The following is a 19,118-nucleotide window of genomic DNA, read 5'->3' as shown; positions in this document are numbered from 1 at the left end:
CTATTCTATTCTATTCTATTCTATTCTATTCTATTCTATTCTATTCTGTTCTGTTCTATTCCGTTCTGTTCCTTTCAGTTCCATTCCATTCTGTTCTGTATTGTTCTGTTCTCTTCTGTTCTATTCTAGCCTGGAGCTCCATTTACTGCACAACCCAAATAGGCAAAAAGCCTGATAGTAGTACTTAGGTGCCAATACAATTAATATTAATTACTGAAAGTTAAGTGATAATATGGAATTGAACACAAAGTCCCTGCTGATTGAGGAATATTTTAATACATTGTGTTACATGAATGTAATAGAATGCTACTATGCTTCAAAAAAAATAACAAGAATTCAGTGAAACATAAGCTTTATATAAACTCATGCAGACTGAAAGAAACAGAATAAAGAGCATTTTCTAATACGTCTCTTTTGTGCCCCACACAGATGCTGATCTTAGCCTCTCATACTTTCTTAGCCTGTGCCTCTCTTGTCTATGTGTTCTCCCAGAAAGCCTCCCTGAATGATTTGGAAGCCTTGACCTAACTCTAGTCTGCAACTTTCAGAGTAGAAAGAGGACACATAGGACAATAAAGTCTTACTGTATATTTCTGTTTTCTGGTCTACATGACCAAAAAACTCATGATATGGTAGCTATCCTTGGGACAGCTAGGCAGCACAGTAGATAGAGCGATAGGACTGGAGTCAGGAAGACCTAAGTTCGAATTCAGCCTCAGATACTTCCTTGCTTTGTGACTTGGGTAAGTCACTTGATTGATGTCTGATTTAATCCACTGGAGAAGGAAATAGCAAAACACTCCAATATCCTTGCTAAGAAAACCCCACAGATAGTAGGGCCCACAGGGCCACAAAGAATCAAACACAACTGAATAACTGGACAATAACAAGAGGTATCCAACCTAAGGTGGATGAGCCTTTTGGACCTAATCTAGGCTGGTCCTTGGATGGTGGAAACAGTACGTTGCAAGAATGGTATTTAAAGCTTTTTTTCTGACTTTACAGAACTTAGCAAACTAGGAAAATCTGCTAGGATAGCTTTAAAGAACACAGGATCACCCAACCAGCATGATAAGACTTCAAAATGGTACTTTTGAGGAGGATGGCACAAACACCGATAACTATAATGCCAAAAAATTTTGGACTAAACTCATCAAAAGCATAGCAACAAAGAAGGTGATACACATTATCACTGCAGGAAACAATACCATCCCCAAACCCTCTCCCTGCTTGGACCTTCCCACAAACAAACACTTACAATCCTACCTGTCTTCATCCTCTCTCTTGCTCTGCTCTAACTCCTCTGACTCATTTACTGCTCCACCCCTTCCTCCTCCACCAGTACAGAAAATTCCTCCCACCACAGGCTCCATGTTATTACATTCGGCCTATTAAGGGGCAGGGAAGATCTTCAAATTACCATTACCATTTCATCACATAGCCAACATGAGTCAGAAGCAGGACTTGAACCCAGGTCTTTTCAGTTGAAGCTTCTGCCAAATGGAACTGCCCTCCCCCTTCTCCAGCATTCCTCATGGTAGTAAGGTGTTTCACTGAAGCAGATACTCTGATGTGCCCTAAGGCCTCTGGACATATCTATTCACCATTCTGAACCTTTAAACTCACCAAGTCTTGAGACTTTATTACAGTCATGGCAGTCAGAACATAGAAAGAATAAATGGAAATGCTATTCATAGAATAATTGATTTTGAGGTGGATAGGTCATTAAAAGTCTGTGAATGAAAAGTTTTCATTGATAGATGAGAAAACTGAAGAACTGAGACATCTTGTTAAGTGTTAAGAGGTTGTAGTTAAGTCCAAGGTCACATAGCCAGAAAATGTCTGAGGTGGGATTTGAATTCAGGTCTTCTGGCCTCCAAGTACAAAGCTCTTTCTGCTGTGGGACTTGTATAGCAAAGTTTTAGAGGAGGAAGGGGTAAATTGGATCAAGCTATCAAGTTAAGAGATTTACCTTGTTTAGAAGTAAGAATAACTCTTCTGCTTCTAGAGGGAAAAATAAAATGTGCATGTTGTACAGGGAGGTGCTCTTGGAGTCTCAGGTGAGGTGGAAGGGGTCATGGTTAAAAAGTTTGGGGAGTAGAGTGGGCTGAGAAAAAAGCTGGACTTTCAAAGGATACCACTGAACAGGCTAGGATATGGGAAATTGAGGTTACAGTAGTCCTGTGCAGGAGTACAGTATACCATTTATTCTTCAATAATCAGACAAAGTCCATGGGATTGAAGACTAGACACAACAAGGACAAAGTAAGCCTGTCGTATCTTCCCAGACATTGCAAAGAATGATTGTATTTGTCTACTTCTTTTTTTTAATTCTACATAGAATTAACAGAAAAAAGAGGAGATGAGTTGGATGCTTGAGAATGTACCTCACTATCACTAATGTATTTAAAATTCTTTATACAAAGGTTCTTTTTTTACTGTTCCTTACTGTGCACACAGCACTTCACTAAGTGAAGTTTGTATATTTTGTAAAGTACTAGGTTCATAATAAACAGTTGAAAAATGTGTTTGAATCAAGTTTTGGGAGGTAGTTAGTGGTATTGAGATACCTTCAGGCTTCTTACTCATCCACTATTCTTTGTCTAGTCTGCAAACCACTGTAAGTAAGGACTATAAACCATGAGGATGGTCTGTCATCTGTCTTGCCTATCCACACCTGGTTAGATATGAGTACTGCCCCTGAAGAACCAGTGAATCTTGGGGCCTAGAAGCTCATAAGGCTCCAGGAGACCTAGCTTTCCTGATTTCCAGCCTAGTGCTTTTTCTATTACATCATGCAAATTTAAAGCAGGTTTTAGAGTTAATTATAGTGCTGAGCTTATGTGTAGGCAGAGAAAGTCATTGCCTGTGTGTTGTGCTTTTAGGGTCACCAGAGAAACTTCACTGAAAATATTCGTACACACACACACACACACACATATACATATATATATTTATATATATATATATATATTTGAGGATTGTGTGTATGTGTTTTATACACATACACATACATGCATGCACATGTACATATCCATATATATACATAAATGCATAAACACATATATATCAAACTAAGGCATGAATACACCTATATGCATACATATGTATGATGTATATGTGTGTGTATTTTAACACACACATATAAGCCAGTTAGATGGCATAGTGAACAGAGTACCAGTCTTGTAGCCAGGAAAATCTGCATTCAAATCCTGCCTCCAAGCACTTACTAGATATGTAACCCTGGGAAAATCATTTAACCTTTCTGACCCAAAAGTTCCTTACCTATATAAAAAAAGGGATGATGGGCTCAGTGACTTCAAAGGTCCCTTAACATCTCTAAACCTATGGTCCTATGATTTATTTACTCAGTGAATGGTAGATTGCCATGAAAACCAAATAAGAAGAGGGCTTGTGTTTGAAAAGCTTAGAGTTTAGTAGAAAATATATCATATTTTAATGCAAACTTATGAAAGAATATCCAGCTTTTAAAATAATTACATCATTGTAAAAGAAAAGAAACTAAACCATGGTCAAAGGAAATAGGGCAACGAGCCTAGAAAAATACTGACATACTCTTCTTGTTTGATTTCCATGGTAATCTATGTCGGTGATGAGTGGGAGGGAGGGAGAGGAATCTTAGTAAATTTTTCTCTGGTCAGATGCTTGGATTTTCTAAATTCAGATATGACAAAAGTGAGTGAAATTGAGGAGGTTTCAGAAAGAATTGAGGGTAACAATATTGACGAATAGTAAAATAGAGTTTCAATATACAGTCAATTTAGTTTTGGCATTTAGTAAAATATAGTTAAGATAAAACAGTTTTTTGTGTGATGAGGAATTTTGGGGTTCTACTGCATCTGAGTATAGTCAAAAACACATATAATAATTTATGTATGCTCAATAAATGTTTTTGGAGAAAATATATGGATGGGCAGTACCTTATTGAGGAGAATTGTGATTTATATCTCCGCAATGTATTTATATCCTCAAGGAGACATTTTGCTCTGTCTTAAAGGCTGCTACTCATAGCAATATAACTTTACAAATTTTAATGGGGAGGCATAGAAAACAGAGATAGACAGACAGAAAGATAGATGATAGACAGATTTTAATGTAGAAAAAAATTCTTAAAGTCTGTAATAAGGTACAAAGTTCTAAACCAGGAACTAAGATGAGTGAACCAAAGAAGACACAGAGATTAGAGATATGAGTAAACCAAAGAAGACACAAAATACTTTTAAGAATTATCAAGAAATGCACAAGAGATAAATACAGAAAAAAAATAAACAAATTCCACAACAAATATAGTGTCTAAGAGGGGAAGTAAATAACCTAGCCCCAAGAACTATAAGAACACTTGCAAGAAATAAAACAATATTGTACATATATATATATATATATATATACACACACATATAAAATGAAATAAGAGAATTGCAGAAAATAAATGGAAGGAGAATAAATGACTTAGAACAGAAGGTTGAAAACCTCAGCAAAGTTATAGACTCTCTATAAATTTGAATATACCAAAAAGAAGTCAGTGCATTCATAAGAAAATAAATATTGGAAGATAATGAAAAGATTCATAAAAAAGAAGGAAATATAATAACTTCTGCCTTATTAATATATTGAGTTTAAGAATTCAAAATATAAAAGATAACAAGAATTTTAAGAAGACAACAAAATGAATAAAAGATTCTTCACCTATCAATAAAACTCAAAGAAACTGTTTCAGGATAAAGGAAAAAGCACTGGACCCTAATCCAAATTCCATTTGGTTTTGAATCCCAAATTCTGCCACTAACTAGTTGTGCAAACTTGAAAAAATCCTTTCACCCCTCTCATCTTCAATTTCCTTATCTATAAAATCAAAGGATTATGTCTCTCTTTCTAGCTCTAATAATCTATGAATCCTCTCAGGAAATAAGATATTGGAAAATGATTTAGGATAGTGTAATGCCATGTACAGAAGCTTTCCAGAAGAACTGCTACTGTGAACATCTTTTTTTAAGGTTCTGATTACTCAGTATAGTGATCACTCTATTCCATAACAAAAGCAAAACATCCATGGAAAATCAAGGTACAGGATAATTCAAAATATAGCATTCATCATATTTCAGCTTATCACAGAAAATCACAATATAATATGACATGGTCTCAAAGTAAAATAGTCACTCTTAAGTTAATTCAATCAGTCACAAAATAGTCACTCAAGTTAATTCAATCAATCACTTATCAGTAGTTTCAAAGTACACAGTCAAAGTCTTCCACTCTTGGGGCAAAGTCTTCATTAACTCAATCAGTCACTAATCAGTAACAATAGTAAAAGTACTCAAAGTATACTCAGTCACTTATTCAGCAAAGTCTTACTAAGTATCATACACAAAACCCTTCACCCTTTAGGTCACTAGTAAACTATAATTCTATAATTACTCAGTACCCAAGGAGAGGTCTTTTCTTCATCTTGACTTGGAGCCTGTTCTCAGATTCCCTGGATCCCCTTTCATGGTCCCAGATTCTACCTGGATTCAATGGCAGACAGCTCCCAGTTCCTTGACCAGCTGTCTGGGGAGGTCCTGCTCCACACTGGCATTCACAGGATCTGGTCCATGTCAGCTCCTTCACCATTTCTGCTCCAAGGAATTCAAGACTCAACCAAGCCACAAAAAAAGTCTCAGTATCCTGGTCATGCTTCAGTCACCTGGGCTCCTGGCTCCGGGGCTCCAGGGCTCCTGGCTCCAGATTCCAGGCTCCTGGCCTTCTGGCCTCCTGGCTCTAGGCTCCTGGGATCCTGTTCAGAAGAAGCTATACCACCACAAGTTTTCAGGAAATTCTGGCTCAGTTCTCCATTCTTATGTAGCTGCTCTGCCACCAGATCTTAGTCTCAAGAAATTCTGACTGTGCCTCTCTGGGGCTTTTCTTATATACACAGTATTACCTACTTCACTTCCTTCAGCCAAACTCTTCCTGTTATGTCAGTTAACAGGAGACAGGAGTTCATACCTTCTGTTCCCCCAGTAAGAGGCTTGATCAGTTACTAAGTGTTAAATACCTGCTACTTTTGCCAACACAAAGGGATCTTCAAATTCAAAATTACATTACCATTCCAGATAGGAACTAGACCTGTGATTTTATTGACATTGGGAATTCTGGAGGAGGAAACATCTCTTATCAATTGAGGCCTACATCTTTTCTATTTGTGAATCCAGTGCATAGCCTAGTGCTTAAAGTTTTTAATAAATGTTTTGTCATTCATGCTTTTCATTCTTTCATTTTATTTATTCATAAAAATAGAAAGTAGAAGAACTGGGAATCAAACCTGAGTATTCTAAGTCCAAATCTAGTACTAGTACTTTATATTGGATGTGAGAAAAAGTCTTATAAAAACCCTAAGGAGAAAAGGAGTATGGTTTTCATGCACAATATTTGCAAAAAGTGTGAGGAAGAGAAAACTCCACTACTTAGGGAAAGCAAGGACATCATGTTGACAAGTGAAAGAGAAATTTGAACTTTTTTCTCATTTTGCTTCCGCCTACTAAGAAGAATGTTCTTTAAATGGGAAAAAAAGAAAAACAAATATTAAAAGAGAGTATTTAAGCCCAGTATTAGTAAGAGGATAGTAAAGGAACACTTAGTTGTTCAAAACAAGCTCAAGTTTGCTGAGCTAGAAGAATGACATCCCAGATTATTAAAAAAAACTGTTCAACTGCTCTCTATATTCTTTGTGAAGAGAAATAGAAGTCTGTACGTGGGAAAAGGTTGATTTTGAGTTTCAAAAAAAAGCCTGGGGAAGGGAAGGGATCAGGAAGCAGGGCAACAGTTGAAGAAACAACAAGCTTTTGAGATTATGATAGCCAGTAGAACTCTGGAAGAGACTCCTAAACCAGCAGTTTTAGAATACTTATAAAAGTAAGAATTGGACATTGAGGAGATGCCCATCAATTGGGGAATGGCTGAACAAGTTGTGGTATATGAATGTAATGGAATACTAGTGTGCTGTAAGAAATGGTTAGGAACTTCAGAAAAACCTAGAAAGACTTACATGAACTGATGCTGAGTGAAGTGAGGAGAACCAGTAGAACATTGTACACAGTAACAGCCACAATGTTCGAAAACCGATGTAGATAGACTTAGCCCTTCTCAGCAATGCAAGGTCCTAAAACAATTCCAAAGGATTCATGATGGAAAATGCCATCGACATCCAGCGAAAGCACTATAAAGTCTGAATGCAGAGCGAAGCAGACTATTTTCTTTTTTAGCTTTGTTTTGTTTTTCTTTCTCATGGTTTCTCTCATCCATTTTAATTCTTCTATATAACATGAATATTGTGAAAATGTGCTTAATAGGAAATGTATATATAGGGTCTATATCAGATGGCATGCCATCTTGCGGAGAGGGAAGGAGGAGAGGGAGAAAATTTAAAACTTATGGAAGTGAATGTTAAAAACTAAAATAAATAAATTAGCTTAAAAAAATAAAAGTAAGAATTTCTAGGAGTCACCAAGAATAATTTTTACTAAGAATGAGTCCATCAATAAGAAGGTAAGGCCCCTGCAAAGGCAGTTTTCACCACCAAAGTTCTTATCACTATCCAATGACTTAATAGTTCAAAAACAGATATGTTTTAACCAGGAGAAAACGTAATAAAGGAGAAGCATTGCTGCCTGCTTTCTCACTTCTCTCTATTACCCATTGGTCATTTCCAACTGACTTAAAGTTTAAATCTCTTCTGTGTGTTGTCTCTTCCTATTAGAATGTGAGTTACCAGAGAACAGGAACTTTCTTGCTTTCCTATTGTCACTCGATGCCTAGCACAATGTTTGGCGAATAATAAATATTGAATAAATGCTGGTCTTTCATCCATTTATTTCTTTTTTATCAAGTTTTCAAACTGATACGTCAGGAAAATGCTATAGAGATAGTACATCTAAGTTTCAGCAAGGCAAAGAAATGTGGGTTGAATTATTATAAAACTGGTTGTTGGATTCACAGCCAGCATCACTGATGAATGGATTGATGTCAACATGGAGGGATGGCTCTAATAGCCTGCCACAAGGCTATTCTCTTGACCCTGTCCTAGATGTCATTTAAGTTGTGACTCAACCTCTTGGCAACATGGATGGCTGATTTACCAAATATGAATATGACACAAAACTCCCAAGAATAATGAATGAGAGTATCAAAATTCAAAAAAAATATAGACAGAACTGGACTTGTAATCTGAGATCAAGTGGAAATTCTTTCAATTAGTTTTTGTTTGTTTGTATTTATAGAAATGAACTCTACCAGCATAGGATAGAAAAGATCTTCCTTAACAATGAGGGGCTTAGGAATTATGGTTATTTGCAAACGTAGTCTGAATTAACAGAATCAATAATGTGCCACCCAAATTTACATAATCTCAAATTGTGCTTATCAAATTATTGTTTCCAGACCAGGAGAAGTATCAGCTCTTGTACTCTGTGCTAGTGAGACAACAACTCAAATATTAAGTTTATTTTGGCTTGTCATATTTTAAGGTCATTGATAATCTAGAGATTGCCCACATAAGAGTAACCAGAATGGTGAGAAAACTGAAAAGTATAACATTTTCAATTCAACAGTTTAATTCAACGAGTATTTATTAAACACTTACTACATATCTGGTCATGTGTTAGGTGCTGGAGATACTAAAACAGTTGGAAGCACTGTGTTGTGTTTCCTATGAGACAAGCATCATGCTAAGCCCTGAAGGCAAAGACATGTCTCTATCTTCAAAGAGTGCACATTCCAAAGGGGAAGGGGAGGACAACATGCAACGCAGAGCACTGAGTGTGGCAGTTGCATCAGAGACATCTTGCTTTGGTCATAGCAGCATTGGTCCAAACACCACGCCCAGGTTGTGCAGTCAGAGTTCTTACCTTCATGTGCTATCTCCCTGCAGTGGTGCAGGAGGCAAAAAAACTTAATCAGTAACACCATAGCCTTGAAATAAGAGATGATAGGGTGGTCGTGATATTTTTCATCAAATACTTGAATTTCTGCCATGAAAAAGAGATCAGTGGTTAGAAATCCCAAATAGATTAATTTTATTTAAATATAACAAAGAACATCTTCACAATCAAAGCTTTTGAACAATAGAATAGTCTGCTCTGTTGAAAGATGAGTACCAACTCTAAGATCCTATGATTAATGATCTGAGCAGGCAATACAGAAAAGTAGTAGGCTAAATTTTCATACTCATTGAGGAAAACTAAAATGTGCTTTAATTTCATCAGGTGAGACAATGATATTATTTTAAACAAATGTTGATCATTTGAACTGCTGTACATAAACTTGATTTTCCCTAAAAAGTCATGAAATCTCCTCTAGATATCTTTAGGAATAGATGAAATACAAATTTATAGTTTTAAGGTGATTTAGAATAGTACAGGGACCCTGCAGTCTACAACATATGTCAAAGAGATACACAAAATGACTTAATGAAATACAAGTAAGGACATGGAGAAAAAGACACCTTCTACACCCTGGGCACATGGGACTTAACTCTCAGAAATGGAATTTTCAATTTGAGTTTGAGAAGTAGTCATCAAGATTTGGGGGAAACAGCCCAAGCTTTCCTTCCCTCAAATTTATCATATCATCATAACTGAGACTGCCAGGCAGCCCTGAATAAAAACAAGGGTCATTTAGCCATCTTCTTTCTTTCTTTCTTTTTTTGTTTTTTGGAAGGAGGAAGGTAGGGCAATTGGGGTTAAGTGACTTGCCCAAGGTCACAAGGCTAGTTTTGTGTTGTGTCTGAGGCCAGGTTTGAACTCAGGTCCTCCTAACTCCAAGGCTGGTGCTCTATATTCACTGTGCCACCTAGCCACACCCATCTTATTTCTGAATTGAGTGAAGCATAGCAAATATCGCAGTCAGCGTATAATCCCTTGTGAAATAGGCAAAATAACAAAGCAGATCAACAAAACTATAAGCCTTCAAATTATACAAACCAACAGAACTTGAGGTGCCAGATAATCAAAGTCAAGCCTCCAGGTCAAGTTCTAAAAACACAGAGAACATCACTAAAATTAATAACAGACATCAAAAGCATAAAAGCAAGTATTAGAATATCACAGCATTAAAAACATAAACACAAGGGCTAAAATATTGCTAACATCCTTTCTTAATTAAGTCAGTCTTCTATACAGCCAGAGGGGCTGGGAAACATCAATTCCATGGGGCCATGTGGCAGCTAGAAGCACTAAGGAGCAATCAATGAGCAGCTCTCTGCCAGGACAGAAGTCAGAAGAAGGAGCCAATGGAAAGTGGAGGCTCTCTGAAAAGCTTGAAGAAAGAGGGACTTGATGACTCCTCAACCAGTCTTTAATAGGTCCAGGGAAAATGCAAGCAGTTCATATTACCCTAAAAGTCTCTGGGCTTCCTGGAATTTCTATTAGAAATTCCAGCTATACCAGCAGTCATTGTCAAATATAACAATCTTCAAACACAAACAATTTTTACTAATATACGGAGACAATGAGGGTTTTTCCACTCCCTGGCCAGAATACAACTCCAAGACAGGGAATTTTTATTTTTCTGTCAGTGAGACATAATAAAGGCATGAATGTGGACCATGAGGGTGGAGGATAATGACCTTACCAGCTTCCAAAGCTTTCACGTTTGCTTCCTTAGCTTTCTAGCTGTCTTGAATTTGCATGACATACCAGAAAAGATCATAAAACTACAATTGGTTTTGTAACTCAACCTCCACACAGTTATTGAAAGATTTGATGGAATCCTCCTAAAATGGGTTTTAGGTGCATGTCATTTTCATAAAGGGTTTAAACTAGAACTACAAAGAAATTCTAATCTTATATTAGATAATTGATTTGATCTACAAACTGCAGCTCAATACAGGGTACAGGCTGAGGTGGGTGTGATAATTTGTAGCAAAGCATTTCCCCTGAGTGTACTCTTAGGGGGAATGTTTTCTTGTCACTTCATTCATTCTGCTGTTTGATTAAATGTCTTTTATTTGAACTAATTAGTCCTCTCTAGGGAGCTAAGTAAACACAGTGTCCATGCCCTCCTTCCCCATATCCAATCAATCCCCAATCTTGCTTTTTCTATGTTCACAGCATTTCTCTTATAGAACCCTTCCTCTCCTTATCTCCTCTGTTTGAGATTGTGACAAAAGCCTCCTAATAGATCTCCCTTTCTCAGATCTGTCAACACTGGTCTACCCTACACACTACTTGCTACCAAAATAATTTTCTTTAAACATAGATGTAACCTTGTCACTCCTTTATTCAAACAACTCCAATCTAGTCTCAACCCATCTTTCTAGCCTCATTAGACATTAATCCCAGTCCCTGCCCCTCTCCACACCCACTCTTCAATCCAATCAAACTGTCTGGATCTCTGATCCTCACATAAAACTTTCCTTCGGGAGCTAGGTGGCATAGTGAATAGAGCACCTGCCCTGGAGGTCAGGAGGACCTGAGTTCAAATCCAGACTCAGACACTTAACACTTATTAGCCATGTGACCTTGGGCAAGTCACTTAACCCCAATTGCCCAGCCTTCCCCCCTCCAAAAAGCAAAAATAAATAAATAAATGAATGAAAATTAAAAAAAAAAAAACATTCCTTTCCTTTCACCTTCCCTTTGGATTAACCACCTCTTTTGACTGAAATGCACTCTTTCCTTCCTCCCATTTCAGTGAGTCCCTCTCTTTCTTTAAGATGTTGCTTAAGCACCATCTTCTTCTTCAAACCCTTTCTGATCCTTCAAATGGTAGCACCCTCCCTCCCAAACTACCCTGTATTTAATGACTTTGTATGTATTTGTACTTATTAACTTTAGACATTCTCTCTCTCTCCCCCCCATCATATATGTGTGTATATGTATATAAACACATATATTTGTATTTATTGACTTTAGACTTACGTTCTGTCTCTAAAGAGGCATATATAACAAAGTAGTTATGTGTATGTGCATAAATACATATGTGTATATATATATGATTTAAAATTTAAATATATTTTATATTTCCTTATTGCAAATAGGAATTGTTTTATTCTTTGTACTTCATCCTCAGCACCTAGAACAGTACCTGATACATAGTAAATACTTGATGCATGGCATCTCACAATGAACTTCCCACAAAGTACACTTTGTGCCACCTTCCTACCAAACTCCCTCATAATCACAATATAAGATGCCTGTGTACAAAGATCCAACTAGGTATAGTTGTGAATTTTATCCTCAGAGCCCCAAACTGCTCCATTTTCAGACTTTTTTCCCCACTTGATATTTCCTCCCACCCCTTTCAAATAAATACCCAGTGTCTGCCTGTTTGTTAGTCTCCTCTGTCCATCAAGTGGGAATGGATTGTCTTTCAGAGCCCATCATAACTTGCTCCAACTCATTTTTTCATGCTCATTCTATATTATCCCCCTTCATATACTCTACAATCCAGCCAATAGCAACAGGACTTGCCATTCTTCACCCACGATTTTCCATTTCCCTCTCCTTGCCTTTACACTGGCCATGTCCCATCGACAAAATGCTCATCACCTTTACCTCACAGAGCTTATTTTTTTTCAAAATTCATCTTAAGCACTACCTTCTAAATGAAACCTCATCTGATTCCCCTAATTGTTAAGATCATGCCTTACTTGTTATACTGCATTCATTTTTCATGTATTCTGTATATATTCACATATGTACATGCTATATACCCCAATAGAATATAAGATCATTTGGGGAATGTAAATTCATTTGACCATTTTATTTGTGTGTATCCCCAGCATGTAGCATGGTGCTCAACATATAGTACAGCAGATTCTTTTTTTTTTTTTCAAGATCTGAGTAGGAATTTTTTTTTTTTTACTTTATGCTTTTTGGAGGGCAATTGGGGTTCAGTGACTTGCCCAAGGTCACACAGCTAGTTTTGTGTTAAGGGTCTGAGGCTGGATTTGAACTCAGGTCCTCCTGACTCCAGGGCCAGTGCTCTATTCACTGTGCCATCTAGCCGCCCTGGCAGATTCTTAATAATATTTTATTTATTGGTTGATAAATTGATATAACATACTTTGTATTGACCTCATTCACATTATATCACTTTCCTAAGCCATATGTATTTTCAAACATTAATCCCTAATTATAGGATAAAGATTTGCCACCATTTAACATTTTTTGTGTAATCAGCCTTTTTGAAGATTAACAAAGCCTGTACACTACCATTTCTGAGGAACATAAGAATACAAGGGAATCAATTTACGTTAATATAATTACATATATGTTTAAATTTATGTATATGTATGTATATATATATATATGTATTTAAAAATCAATTTTATGGATCTCAGTATTAGAAACCCTTGGTACACAAATGGGCTCCAAACTTATCTGCTCTGTACCCTCTTTTATCTGATTATACACATCAGATCCTCTTCTCTTGCCTCTTTTATAGGTCTTATACCTTTCCTAGACCTCATCTATAGCCATTGGTCCATAGTTTAACTGTCTTGAAGTCTCTAGAACACTGAATACACAAGCTTGGGGCCAGGGAATACCTGCAAATGCTGCCTATAAACACCAGGGAGATGGAATTGATGGAAGACTTCTAATTCAGAAGTTTTATCTTTTAATGTATAAGTGCATATGTATGTATGTTGAGAATTAAATTGCAAGCATGAAAAAACTGAAAAATAGATCTTGGGAAATTAACAAAGCAAAATGGACAAAACTTACAAATGGACAAAAACAAAACCTGCTAATTGCTAACGTTCAGCTTGTCTATAAATACATGAACTCTTCTGTTCATGGTGCATCCTGAATTTTGCATTGGTGTCTACACAATGTGAAAATATGGGAAAGACCACCAACATAGGTCCTCTACAGTAGAGTCAGGAGATAAGAATTGGACATAATAACAAAGTGTGGAGAGGTACACTCTGCACCATCGGAGTAATTACCCACATCAGTGAGTCGAGATGAAGAAAAGACCTCCATTTGGGTATTAAGTGCTGTGCTTAAACTTGTTGTAACTCTGGGGTAGATTCAATTGTGATCCAGGGGTGGGGAACTTTTGACCTTTTTGTGTTCTATGATTGAACAAATGAATGTACTTTACTTATGATTGGAAAGTAATCTCCATTTGAGAAGAGGAGCTTTGTGATGGACTAAATGAAGGTACAGCCTAGGGGTGGAGTAGTATTTAGAACAGGGACTTTGTAATTGATTGAATGAATGTAAGGTCCAGGGGTGGAGTAGTACTTGGAGATTATTTAATCACACTTAGTAAATGCTGTATTTTGAATGATGTCATATTTTGATCTTCTCTGTTCTTAATTTGTCACTGAATAAAATGGAGAGCACCTATGCTGGTATTTTGAACCTTGGGAAGTTGCCTTTGCTTGGCATTACATTACAAATGGTCATGATCATGATTACATGTGTATGGGTAAGTACATGTCATACATATGCATATCTTGATGACAAGTGAGGAAAGTACTTGCATCTATATTGTGTAACCTCTTCTGATTGGCCTACCACATGTTTGGGAGGAGTCTTTTTCCACTGGTTGTGTAGCCAGAACTGTCTGAATGTCAAAAGGACCTGAGTCAGCTATGGCCATCTCTTTTTGCTGCATTAGCATCTTAGAGAGCAAGGCAACTCCTTCACTCTCAGCTTCTTTTGAGAGAACCATGCTGCAGAGGGAAAGGTCATTAGGCAATATGGACCCCAAGAAATAAACCTGGATGTCTGACTTTTTCAAAGTTTCAATAGCTGGGAGTACATGCCATAGGGAATCCAGTATTCCAAGACAGGTTTTTAGCTAGTCTAGATTAATCATCTGGAATGACCTTGGGATTCTAGCTTACCAGAATGTGGCATCAATGACACCTTTAAAAGTGAAGTTGGTGAAACTCCATAGAAACTGAGCTAAATTTTGAACATGATCTCACCCACTCACTCAACATCTCTAAGACCAAGGTAATATAGTAGGGATTATGGTCCTGAAGTGTTGGGAGAAATGTTTGTTCATTTGTTCATGCTATTTCTGTGAACTAAGTATTCCTTTGTAAAAGCTACATGAGGATAAGTGGCTAAATGGAAACAGAGGGCTAGAATTAGTCACTGGACTCCCCCAAAAGGGAGGAACACAGTCAATTGGGACTCAAGCTAATTAAGGAGAAAAGAAACACTCACAAATGCCTCAGGGTAGCCTAGAACCCTGAGAAGAGATTGTAGCCTGCCTAGCCCTAAGCCAGAATGTCAGTGTTTCAGTCCTGTCCAATGCTTCATAATCACAGTTGGGGTTTTCTTGACAAAGATACTGGAATGGTTTACCATTTACTTCTCCAGTTCATTTTACAGATGAGGAAACTTAGGTAGACAGGGCTAAGTGACTTGCCCAGAGTCACACAGCTAGTAAGTGTCTGAGGCCAGATTTGAAGACAGGAAGAGGAGTCTTCCTGATTCTAGGTCTGGCATTCTATCCACTGTGCCACTTAGTTGCCCTATTGTGGTCATATATCTGTTTAAAAGTCATAATTCTGTTCATTTCTTGGAAGAGTACAGAAACCCATGTGCAATCTCCAAACCTGGTTCCTGGTCCTTTTGCTACATCAATATGGAAATAATATATTTTAAAACGATATGTACCTCCCTGGTTTAGATGGTTAAGCTCTATCAGAAAATCAGGGTTTGAATATGGTCACATTTTTTTATATGTTCTATTTTTTTCCCTTTAAATTAAATAATGTATGGCAGATTACAGAAAACAGTAAAAAGAGAATGGGAGAATCAGGTTGAATCATCCAGTTAAAACACACACAGGATAAGGAGGGATCAGGAATCAAGTCTTGAGGTTAGCTGCTAGGGAGTAAGTAAATTTTGCCCATGGGCTCCTGTACCCCAGAGAAGAGAGGGGTGGAGGAGAAATATCTTGTTTCTTGACTAAGGGCATGTCTGTGACCTAACTCCTACTCACCACATATTTTCTGGTGATGAAAGCCAACAAACCATGTATAACATCAAATTCCAGGTTTTGTTCCCAATGATGAAATGACTTATCAAAATTTTAAAGTTCTGCAAAGGAATAAGAAGTGTTTTATCAAAACCGAAGGCCTCTTTTATCAGTATTAATACATACCAAAAAACTAGGGCCATACAAACCAGAGAGAATCTTGCCCATGTGAATGTCAGCACTTTGATACAGGAACTAGGTGGCCATTCAGGAGTCTGCTTAAGCCTTTCCTTTCTTTCTGAGCTAACAGCCTCTAGACAGCTAGAAGAGCAATGTAAATCTCCAAAGTCCTTCAGATTCACCACCCAATTCCTTTGTATTTATATACACTAAATATATGTTTCCTGAAACCACTTCAAAAGAAAACTAACTTTCTGAAATAATATTTAAGTATAGAACTTCTGGCTCAGAAAGAAAATCTATCTGACTTGGAGTGTTTTACTACATGAGTGGAGAAAGAAGGAAGTAGTGGCAGGAATGTTATACTGACCAGTCTAGGAAATGGGTAATAACTTGTGATTAAGTGCAGATGCCCAACTGAAAATTTTAGCTAATCACAAACATAGCTTGCTCCATGGAAACCATAGGGAGGAAAAGAGAAAAGTTTCAGTGTGCTCTCTCAAGCTCAGAGGTGAGCTCAGCAGCAGGCAGCTCACTCCTATTGCAAAAACACTCGGATTACTTCAGCTCCCCAGTCTTATACAAATGTTTATACAAATGAATAGGCCATTGCTCTGACTACTACTAACCTGGGACCATGGGCAAGCTAAGAATAAATCAAAATCAGAATGGCCAGTGTCGTGAATGTCAGGTCTGGAGGAGAACTCAGAAAGAACTCATTTGAAAAACAATCCACGTAAGTCAGCATAAACCCATGCTAGAAACATTATAAATAGCAGATGTATGTTTTAACCACAGCATTGCTGTTAGAGCTAAATGTGTCACCAGTTATATGGGGAGCAGATATAATTCAAATAATCAGAAGTGGTGCTTAGAGATCAAACTGAAAATTTCACACTTAAAGCTTCCTTAAATGTAAAATGATAGCATATTTAAATATTCAAATGGATATGTGATCTCATGAAAGTGGATTTTTCCTCCAGTGGTGTAGATGGTAACACAGTCATACCTACCCATGCTGTGTGATTCTTGTTCCTGTGTGCCCATAGTATCAGCACAGGGGCATTAACTAAAATACTGCTTTCTTTGTTTTTCCTTGACATGGGGGTGGAGAACCTGTGACCTCAAGGCCACATGCGGCCCTCTAGGTCCTCAAACCAAACTGGGCAGCAGATGAAAAGTGACGAATATGAAAGATTCAGAGCTGAGGTGAAATCCTTAGAAATCCTCTACTCCCATCTTCCCCTCCCACACCTTATAGATGAGTTCTCTAAGGCCTGCAGATATTAGCAATAGCATTAGCATTAGCACTATTTCATTAGCATTTATATAGTGCTTTAAGATTTGCAAAACTCTTTATGTATGTTATCTCATTAGATTCTTGCAACAACTCTTTGAGGTAGGTTTTTATCCCCATTTTAGAGATAAGAAAATTGAAACTGAGGTCAAGTGACTTATTCAAGATTACATATATAGAAGTGATGCAGCTAGGATTTAAATCCAGATCCTCTACTATACCATGACTCCTCTCAGAAGCTATGAAGTAAAGTTCTATTATTTACCATTCTGCTTTAGAATGGTATTTCTAGAGAAATGTGTTGTTCAGTCATTTCAGTCATACCCAACTCTTCATGGACCCATTTTGATTTTGCTTGGCAAAGAAACTTGGAGCGGTTTGCCATTTCCTTCTCCAGCTAATTTTATAGATAAGGAAACTGAAGAACATAGGGTTAAGTGATTAGCCCAGGGCCACACAACTATTAAGTGTTTGAGGTCATATTTGAACTCAGGCAGATGAGTCTCCTTGATTTCAGGGCCAGCATGCTAACCATTGCATCACTCTAGCTGCCTATGTTTCTAAGATACATAGAAGCAAAAAACAGAAGGTACTTATCCTCATTTGTCAGGCAAGATAATCCCCAGACCACATGGCCCTAGCCACACTCTGTAGACAAGAACACAAACATGATTATTAAATGTTTTTTCCAGGTACTCCCTGACAAGTATGCACTTGTCTTCAGCATGCTTTCCATATTTGGAAAATTTCCTAAAATTTTTAAAATAGTAAAATGCATTATATATGCATGCATATATATATATACATACAATATATACACACACACACACATATATATATATATATTACCCATTTGATCTTTACCCCCAAACGGTTCTTAGAGAATTAAGTTCTCTAATTAAAGAAGACACAATTAGTAGAAATTCTCAAATATATTAAAAAATAAATAAACAAACAAACAAAATGCTATCTCCCTGTGCCTAAAATGTACCCCTTCCTGTCACTTGGAATTCCTGGTTTCTAAGTCAAATTTATAAGAATGCAAGTCATTCCCTAATTGATAAATGGTCGAAGGATATGAACAGGCAATTTTCAGATAAAGAAATCAAAGCTATCTACAGTTATACAAAAAAAAAAAACTTTAAATCACTATTGAGTAGAGAAGTTCATATCAAAACAACTAAGAGGTACCACCTCACACCTATCAGATTGGCTAATATGACGGAAGAAAAAAATGATAAATAGAGATGTGGGAAAATTGGACACTAATGCACTATTGCTGGAATTGTGAACTGATCCAACCATTCTGGAGAGCACTCTGGAACTATGCCCAAAGTACCACTATTAGTTGTGTATCCCAAAGAGATCATTTAAAAAAGGGGAAATGATCCACATGTACAAAAATATTTGTAACAGCTCTTTCTGTGATGGCAAAGAATTGGAAATTGAGGGGATGCACATCAATTGGGGAATGGCTGAACAAGTTATGGTATATGATTGTAATAGATTACTGTTATGATAAAAGAAATGACAAGTAGATGATTTCAGGGGAAAACTCAAGAAGACTTACATTTGCTGATGCTGAGTAAAGTGAGCAGAACCAGGAGAACATTGTACACATTAACAGCAATATTATATGATGATCAACTATGTGAATGACTTAGCTATTCTCAGCAATGCAGTAATCCCAGACAAT

The 19,118-nt window shown here is 37.1% G+C and overlaps 1 long non-coding RNA gene across 1 annotated transcript; it reads right to left on the bottom strand.

The window, feature by feature from the left end:
* Positions 1 to 8,468: 8,468 nt before the first annotated feature.
* LOC138166769 (uncharacterized) lies at positions 8,469 to 16,051 on the bottom strand. Its single transcript, XR_011169726.1, has 3 exons — positions 15,970 to 16,051; positions 9,978 to 10,028; positions 8,469 to 9,023 (listed from the first exon to the last, which is right to left on the bottom strand). It is a non-coding gene; the product is annotated as an uncharacterized lncRNA (long non-coding RNA).
* Between the last annotated feature and the right edge of the window lie 3,067 nt (positions 16,052 to 19,118).

Source organism: Petaurus breviceps, unplaced genomic scaffold, assembly GCF_028583685.1.
Source record: "Petaurus breviceps papuanus isolate PSGF00001 unplaced genomic scaffold, PetGlider_PUasm1.0 226, whole genome shotgun sequence".
Classification (NCBI taxonomy): Eukaryota; Metazoa; Chordata; class Mammalia; order Diprotodontia; family Petauridae; genus Petaurus; species Petaurus breviceps.
The sequence above is the reverse complement of the archived record's forward strand: the minus strand, read 5'-3'. Positions and strand labels throughout refer to the sequence as shown.